Consider the following 6,314-nt stretch of genomic DNA (forward strand, 5'->3'; position numbering starts at 1 on the left):
TCCTTCTCGATCGTCGTCCCCTTCAATTCCCCCCTTTTGCCGAAGGCACAGGGCTTGGGAGGCTTGTTCTTTGTTTTCTACCCTTTTCTTCCTTTCGGTCCCTAGCTTTACGGAGAAAAGGGAGAATTGTGGTGGGCTGGTGTTGGGGAAGGGCTAAAGTAGTGCGAGCTCCCGGGGTGGCCACCCTAGTCCTTCTCGATCGCTGTTCCATGCATTCCCCCCTTTTTGCGAGGGCATGGGGCTGGGGGAGATTGTCCTCTGTTTGAGCTTCCCCCTGTAAGGGGGTTAGACACCTTTGTTTCTCTTTCTCTCATGCGATTTTCCTCCTTTTGCCCCTTGGAATTACATTTGTTGTGGGGGGTGCCCTTATTCAGTTTTGTGGCTGATTTTTTGGTAATACGTGGAAACGACTCTCGGAAACGGATATCTCGGCTCTTGTTATGATGAAGAACGTAGCAAAATGTGATACTTAGTGTGAATTTCAAAATCTAGTGAATCATCAAGTTTTTGAAAGCAATTTGCACCCGAGGCCTCGATCGAGGGCACATCTGTCTCGGTGTCGCATCCCATTCAAACGCACTCCCTGCAATATGCTAGGGAGCAGCGGAGCTCGTCGTCTGTGCCCCATGTGGTGTGGTCGGCTGAAATACCTCAAGCGATGTTTCGTGGCATGCGTCGGTGAGCGGTGATATTGTCCCCTTTGATGGGCAGTCGGCGTTAGCTGATGCGGGCTTTGTGTGGCATCGCTCGAACTTGATCTGCTCTCTCTTGTCCTCCCATGGGGTAGGGAGGATTTAGCTCCAACTTTGCGACCTCAGCTCAGGCGAGAACACCCGCTGAGTTTAAGCATATAATTAAGCGGAGGGAAAGAAACTTACAAGGATTCCCCTAGTAGCGGCGAGCGAATCGGGAAGAGCCCAGCATGAAAATCGGGTGGTGGCGCCACCTGAATTTTAGTCTGTAGAAGCATCCTCAGCGGTGGACCTGGGCCAAGTCCCTTGGAAGGGGGTGCCTGAGAGGGTCACAATCCTATTGGCTCCGGACCCTACCGTATCATGAGGCGTTGTCGGCAAGTCGGGTTGTTTGGGAATGCAGCCCTAATTGGGTGGTAAATTCCGTCCAAGGCTAAATACGGGCAAGAGACCGATAGCGAACAAGTACCGCGAGGGAAAGATGAAAAGGACTTTGAAAAGAGAGTTAAAGAGTGCTTGAAATTGCTAGGAGGGAAGCGGATGGAGGCTGTCGATGCGTCTCGGTCGGATGTGGAACGGCTCAGGCTGGTCCGCCGCTCGACTTGAGGTGCAAACCAACACGGGTTGCTGCATCGTCACAAGCGCGGGTGGATTACTTCCTGTTAGTTTGCTACTGTGGTGGTCGAGGAATGAAGCGTGCACCCTTATGGCGGGCCGTGTGCACTTGCGCGCTCATGGTTTTGGTTGGCGGGCTTTCCATTCGACCCGTCTTGAAACACAAACCAAGGAGTCTAACATGTGTGCGAGTCGGTGGGTTTGAAAACTTGCGAGGTGCAAGGAAGCTGACGGGCGAGATCCCCTCTCTGGGGGGTGCATCGTCGACTGACCTTGAGCTTATGCGAAGGGTTCGAGTGCGAGCACACCTGTTGGGACCCGAAAGATGGTGAACTATGCGTGAGCAGGGCGAAGCCAGAGGAAACTCTGGTGGAGGATCATAGCGATACTGACGTGAAAATCGTTCGTCTGACTTGGGTATAGGGGCGAAAGACAAATCGAACCATCTAGTAGCTGGTTTCCTCCGAAGTTTCCCTCAGGATAGCTGGAGCTCACGCATGAGTTTTATCGGGTAAGGCAAATGATTATAGGCATCAGGGGCATAACGCCCTCGATCTATTCTCAAATTTTAAATAGGTAAGAGGGTGCGGCTGCTCCATTGAGCCGTGCCGTGGAATGGAGAGCTCCAAGTGGGCCATTTTTGCTAAGCAGAACTGGCAACGCGGGATGAACCGAAAGTCGAGTTACGGTGCCAAATTGCACGCTAACCTAGATCCCACAAAAGGTGTTGGTTGATTAAGACAACAGGATGGTGGTCATGGAAGTCGAAATCCGCTAAGGAGTGTGTAACAACTCACCTGCTGAATCAACTAGCCCCAAAAATGGATGGCACTGAAGCGCGCAACCTATACTCGACCGTCGGAGCAATTTCCTGGCTCCGATGAGTAGGAGGATGTGGGGGTCATTGAGAAACCTCGGTCGTGAGCTTGGGTGGATTGGCCCTTGGTGCAAATCTTGGTGGTAGTAGCAAATATTCAAATGAGAACTTTGAAGACTGAAGTGGGGAAAGGTTCCATGTGAACAGCACTTGGACATGGGTTAGTTGATCCTAAGAGATGGGGAAGCCTTGTATCAAGGGTGCACTCTGCATGAGTGTCGAAAGGGAATTGGGTTAATATTCCCAAACCGGGACATGGTGGCAGGCGACAACGTTAGGAAATCCGGAGACGTCGTTGGGGGCCCCGGGAAGAGTTATCTTTTCTTTTTAACATCTTGCCCACCTTGGAATCGGTTCACCCAGTGATAAGGTCCAACAGTTGGAAGAGCACCACACGCCTTGCAGTGTCCGGTGCACCCTCGACAACCCTTGAAAATCTGGAGGACTGAGTACTGTTCATGCCCGGTCGTACTCATAATTGCATTAGGTCTCCAAGGTGAACAACCTCTGGTCAATAGAACAATGTAGGTAAGGGAAGTCGACAAAACGGATCCGTAACTTTGGGAAAAGGATTGGATCTGAGGGCTGGGCCTAGGGGTCTGCACCCTCAAATCATGGGCTGTCGACAGTTTGCTCGAGATGCTCTTGTGGTGAGGGAGGGCAGTGACGTGCCGATTGGGCTACGGGCATAGAATGCCCCCTTCCAGGGGATTTTCCCTAGGCGTCGAACAGTCGACTCAGAACAGGTACGAACAAGGGGGATCTAACTTTTTAATTAAAACAAAGCATTGTGATGGTCCCTACGGATGCTGATGCAATGTGACTTCTGCCCAGTGCTCTGTATGTCAAAGTGAAGAAATTCAACCAAGCGCGGGTAAACGACGGGAGTAACTATGACTCTCTTAAGGTAGCCAAATGCCTCGTCATATAATTAGTGATGTGCATGAATGGATTAACGAGATTCCCACTGTACCTATCTACTATCTAGCGAAACCACAACCAAGGGAATGGGCTTGGCAGAATAAGCGGGGAAAGAATACCCTGTTGAGCTTGACTCTAGTCTGACTTTGTGAAATGACTTGAAAGGTGTAGAATAAGTGGGAGCCGTTTTCGGTGCAAGTGGAATACCACTACTTTTAACATTATTTTACTTATTTTTTGGGGTGGAGACGGGGCACTGCCCCTATTTTTGGCCTTAAGGCACGTTTCGGCGGGTTGATCTGAGCGGAAGACATTGTCAGGTGGGGAGTTTGGCTGGGGCGACACATTTATTAAAAGATAACGTAGGTGTCCTAAGATGAGCTCAACGAGAACATAAATCTCATGTGGAACAAAAGGGTAAAAGATCATTTGATTTTGATTTTCAGTACGAATACAAACCGTGAAAGCGTGGCCCATCGATCCTTTAGATTTTCGGAATTTGAAGCTAGAGGTGTTAGAAAAGTTACCACAGGGATAACTGGCTTGTGGCAACCAAGCATTCATAGCAACATTGCTTTTTGATCCTTCGATGTCGGCTCTTCCTATCATTGTGAAGCAGAATTCACCAAGTGTTGGATTGTTCACTCACCAATAGGGAACGTGAGCTGGGTTTAGACCGTCGTGAGACAGGTTAGTTTTACCCTACTGATGAACCACACCGCAATAGTAATTCAACTTAGTACGAGAGGAACCGTTGATTCACACAATTGGTCATCGCGCTTGGTTGAAAAGCCAGTGACGCGAAGCTACCGTGTGTCGGATTATGACTGAAAGCCTCTAAGTCAGAATCCACGCTAGAAGCGGGGCATGTCACTCTTTGACCGTATCTCGTCCCGCAGTAGGGGCGTCACTTTGTCGCCCCCAGGGGCCCGTGTCATTTGCAAACCGCGACTGTGAAGCATCTCGATCGGGGCAACTTTGAAGTTCAATTCCAAATGGTTGTTGAGAAGAATCCTTTGCAGACGACTTAAATACGCGACGGGGTATTGTAAGTGGTAGAGTGGCCTTGCTGCCACGATCCACTGAGATTTAGCCCTTGGTCGCCTCGATTCAGAGCTTCGCTCTTGTCATAAACAAAATCAGAGCAACCCTCTCGCGCCTCTGCCTCTTCCTCCAGATGACAATTTTTCATTGCTTTGGGGCAGGAAATTTGGGGTTTCCATGCCATGACAGAAAAGGTGCCAAAGCCTGCGAAAACTGGGGTTTCCATGTGGCACCCCGGCGCCCGAAATTTAGGGTTTCCATGCCGCGCCCCGGCGCCCAAAATTTGGGGTTTCCACCCGGAGCCCAAAATTTGGGGCTTTCATGTCTTGCCAAAAATTTGGGGTTTCCACCCGACACCTAAAATTTGGGGTTTCCACCGGGCGCCTAAAATTCGAGGCTTCCATGTCGTGAAAAAAATTTGGGGTTTCAGCCCGGCGCCTAAAATTTGGGGGTTTCGTCCGACGTAGAAAAAAAATTGGGGTGTCCATGTCACGCCTAAAATTTGGGGTTTCTGCCCGACGCAAATTTTTTTGGGATTTACAAGTCACGCCCAAGCCTGGGGAAACTTGGGGTTTCCATGTCGTGCCCCGGTGCCCAAGCCAGGGGAATCTTGGGGTTTCCATGTCGCACCTCGACCGAAACCGGTGGCGCCCAAGCCTGGGGAAACTTGGGGTTTCCGAGTCACGCCTCGACGCCCAAACCTGGGGAAACTCGGGGTTTCTGAGTCGTGCCACAACCGAAACCGGTAGTGCCCAAGCCTGCGGAAACTGGGGGTTTCCAATTCACGCCCCGGCACCCAGGCCTGGGGAAACTTGGGGTTTCCATGTCACGCCACGACCAAAGCCGACAGCGCCCAAGCTTGCGGAGACTCAAGGTTTTCCATGTCACGCCCTAGCGCCCAAGCCTGGGAAGCTTGGGGTTTCGATGTCCTGCCCTTGATGGAACCACGGGTTTCCACATTTTACGGCACGAGAGAAATGTAGGGAACTTGGGGTTTCCATGACGATGCAAACCATCTCGCAAGTCTCGGGAACTTGGGGTGCTTCAAAACCATTGCCCAAGTCTTGGGAACTCATTGTTTCCATGTCGCGGCACACCCTAAATTGCCCGAGAGTCTGTGGAACTTCAAATTTCCATGTCGTGGGGCCACAAAGAGCCACCAAAGTCCAAGGAACGCGGGGTGTCCATTTCGCGGCGCGATGAAGACTGCTACCCAAGTTAGCAGACACACATGGGGTTTCCATTTCGCGTCACAACAAAAATTGCTACCCAAGTCTGGGAAACGCAGTGTAAGGACTTGCAGTTCGGTTTCTCCCCGTCGGTGCGAAGTGCGAACTCTACGACTGAAATGTGCGAAGGGACATAAGTATAATGCGCATTAGCGTGGGAGCATTTGGCATAACCCACGGGATGACTTACATGTTGGGGCGACTTGAACGAAGGATTGTTTGCCGACCAACAATCGGATGGCAAGTTTGCGACGTGTAAGGGCGTTTTGGCACATGGTGGTCCAGTCGACCTGGGCAGCGACTTGCCCAACCATTCGTATAAATATGGCAAGACGTTGGAGCATTTGGCATTCATTCGAAGATGGACACTCGAACATGAGCATTCGATGATCAATAAAAAAGTGTGAAGTAGTGGAGGAGGTCGCAAAAGAGGCGCGGGCATATATGCGCCCGCTCTTGGGCAAGCACACACAATACAGACAGGTTTTGGTTATCGGTTGAGGGTGCGGGTAAGGAAGGCACCAGCCATTTGGTGTGACATGGGGTGTCTCGGGTAGGTCGCCCGCCTGTTGTGGACGAAGAAATGTGGAGGTGTCTCGGGTGACTCGGGCAAGTCGCCCGCCAGTCGTGCAAAAGGAAACGCGGGGTGACTCGGATGAGGTGGCCTGCCTATCGTGTAGTGGTAAATGAAGTTCGGTTGAGGAGTATGATTTGCAACTCGTGTGAGGGCGTGCCTGCCTAGCTCGGGCAAGGAACTCGGTTGACACACGGAGGTGTTGCCTATTTGTAAAATTGGCTAAGTATGAAACTTGGAGTTTCCCAAGTATACTTGTAAAGCCTCGTAAACATTATAGAGTTGAATAATATATTATATTTGGGCAGACTCATTGTTTGGGGAGTTGCCCCTCCCTTTATCCTATGCAATTGTGTTCTTCA

The 6,314-nt window shown here is 50.8% G+C and overlaps 2 non-coding genes across 2 annotated transcripts; both read left to right on the forward strand.

Annotated features, from left to right (window-relative positions):
* Nucleotides 1-408: 408 nt before the first annotated feature.
* On the forward strand, nt 409-562 carry LOC149265677 (5.8S ribosomal RNA). The gene has a single exon (XR_016261430.1). It is a non-coding gene; the product is annotated as a 5.8S ribosomal RNA (ribosomal RNA).
* A 247-nt stretch (nt 563-809) lies between these two features.
* Nucleotides 810-4,219, forward strand: LOC149265678 (25S ribosomal RNA). Its single transcript, XR_016261378.1, has one exon. It is a non-coding gene; the product is annotated as a 25S ribosomal RNA (ribosomal RNA).
* Nucleotides 4,220-6,314: the final 2,095 nt, after the last annotated feature.

This window comes from Pinus tabuliformis, chromosome 6, assembly GCF_031772625.1.
Source record: "Pinus tabuliformis cultivar Carrire ecotype Pingquan chromosome 6, CPIR1, whole genome shotgun sequence".
NCBI classification, from domain to species: domain Eukaryota; kingdom Viridiplantae; phylum Streptophyta; class Pinopsida; order Pinales; family Pinaceae; genus Pinus; species Pinus tabuliformis.